The sequence below is a fragment of the Octopus bimaculoides genome, chromosome 6 (genome assembly GCF_046866305.1).
Source record: "Octopus bimaculoides isolate indiv1 chromosome 6, ASM4686630v1, whole genome shotgun sequence".
NCBI classification, from domain to species: domain Eukaryota; kingdom Metazoa; phylum Mollusca; class Cephalopoda; order Octopoda; family Octopodidae; genus Octopus; species Octopus bimaculoides.
Window position 1 is genome coordinate 10,712,514 of NC_142933.1, and position 2,500 is coordinate 10,715,013.

Sequence of the window (2,500 nt, forward strand, 5' to 3'; positions counted from 1 at the left end):
ATGCTACTTTCAATGTTAACTTTTGATAGCTTTTAATTCTTAAAACTCAAACTCTTAAAGTTTCTCAGAAAGTTCATATTTTTTAAGTGTTAAGATTCAATAATTTTCAGAATGCAATGAGCTGTCAGAATCGTCCGCTTGCCGTGCAAAATACCTAGCGGCCTATCCTCCGTCCTTACCGTCTGAGTCCAAATCCTGCCGAGATCGACCTTGCTTTCGGGGTCGAGAAAATAAGCATGAATTGAGCACTCTAGATGATGTAAACAACTTACCCCGAAAGTTGTGACTTGTGCCAAAATTTGAAACTGATATTTAATTTTTAGGCACCAAGGTTTCTAATACTATTTTCAACTCCAATATCCCTTTTTCTATGTCAATCCTACGCAGCTGTGCAAGACAGGTATCATCTTTTATATATTTATTTATTTGGTTTAGTGGTATATATACATACATACATACATACATACATACATACGTTATATATATATATATATATATATATATATATATATATATATATATAATTTTATTCCTTTATTTGTTTCATTCATTTGACTGCGGCCATATTGGAGCACCGCCGTTAGTCGAACAAATCGACCCCACGACTTATTCTTTGTAAGCCTAGTACTTACGCAATCGGTCTCTTTTGCCAAACCGCTCAGTTACACACCAACGTCAGTTGTCAAGCGATGTTTGGGGGACAAACACAGATACACATGCACACACACACATACACACACACACACACACACACACATATATGTACATATATGTACATATATACACACACACACACACACACACACACACACACACACACACACACATATATATATATAGTTGAACTTAATTCACTGAACTGAATTACACACGATAAAAAAATCCTCCGTGGAAAAAAATAAATAAGAATAAGCCCGTTCGAAGAACTTATAAAAGTCAGGTCACTATCTAGTAGCGGTACCAGTAATAATGTAGACTTGTTACTACCTGCGGCATTATGAGGAAAAAAAACTATGTTTCTGTGTGGAGCAAAAAATAATAAGTGTGTTCGAAGGATTTATAATTATTACTGGTAGTAGCGCTACCAGTAATAATGTAGACTTGTTACTACCTGCAGCATTTAAAAAAAAAGAAACTATGGTTCTGTATATATATATACAATTTTCTACAACGCGTCCTTCACTAGTCACTTCTATCGACATTTCATCTTAAGTCTTTTCAAGGAGGACATGTTTAGTAGCAATCTCAAAATGGGTTGTGAATTCTTTGCCTATTTTAACTTTCTTAGCAACTGGTTTGTTTTCAATTTCAACAGATAATATCTGTTTACGGTTGAAATATACTGGCATGACTCCCTTTAAATGTATCGTTAATTCTTTTTCATTGTTTTTCTTCTAATCAGAATTATTTTTTGTTCCACACAGAACCATAGTTTCTTTTTTTTTAAATGCTGCAGGTAGTAACAAGTCTACATTATTACTGGTAGCGCTACTACCAGTAATAATTATAAATCCTTCGAACACACTTATTATTTTTTGCTCCACACAGAAACATAGTTTTTTTTCCTCATAATGCCGCAGGTAGTAACAAGTCTACATTATTACTGGTACCGCTACTATATAGTGACCTGACTTTTATAAGTTCTTCGAACGGGCTTATTCTTATTTATTTTTTTCCACGGAGGATTTTTTTATCGTGTGTAATTCAGTTCAGTGAATTAAGTTCAACTAAGTTATTTCTGTCCAAAAATCCGTTCTTTAGTGGTATTCAGAAACTCTTGATGAGAAATCGTTCTGTAAATTCGGTGAATTACATTATCATTTAGATAATCTTTTTAACAATGCCTATCTTATTATTATTAGCATGATTATTCAGCACGATATTCCATATTATATCATTTTCAAATTTCATTGATAAATTTTGCTTTCTTCATTTCACATACTTAATTGTATCTCTTCAGTCAATGCTCTTTCATCAGCGTTTTTTGTTTTCATTTTTCAATTACAAAGTACGAGTTTTTCTTTTCATATTTATAATTTCAGACAGACTATCCTTCTCCAGTCGAGATGCTACTAATTACCAAAATTCTTTGTGTCTTGTCTCCACCTCTTTATACCATTTTTCTTTCATTTTTGAAAGATCTCTACCATCACCACTCACACCCACCTAACTCCACACACGAAAAGTCAGAAAAGTCAGCTACAAAACTTCTATACATCTTCTGTATTATATAGCATAAAAGATGCACAAGCATATTAAACTGACCCCCATTTTCATCTGTACGTATTCAAGGAAACTGTGTTTAATGCATTAAAGAATGTACTGTAGTATGTATTCGCATAACGGATTCGGGCGAATTTTTCTCAGATTTTTAAAAGCTAACGGTTTGTCTTACGACGGGGTGCTGAAAACGTCCAAGGCTTTGGGTAAAAGAAAGTACGGGAGAATCCGTTAATTATGATTTTGTTCAAAATACTCCCCTGTCAGATTGACACACTTA

General features: G+C 33.6%; 1 protein-coding gene across 16 annotated transcripts in view; it reads left to right on the forward strand.

The window, feature by feature from the left end:
- LOC128248171 (uncharacterized) overlaps positions 1-2,500 on the forward strand; it is a 111,633-nt gene that overhangs the window by 59,753 nt on the left and 49,380 nt on the right. The gene's annotated exons all lie outside the window — the stretch shown is intronic.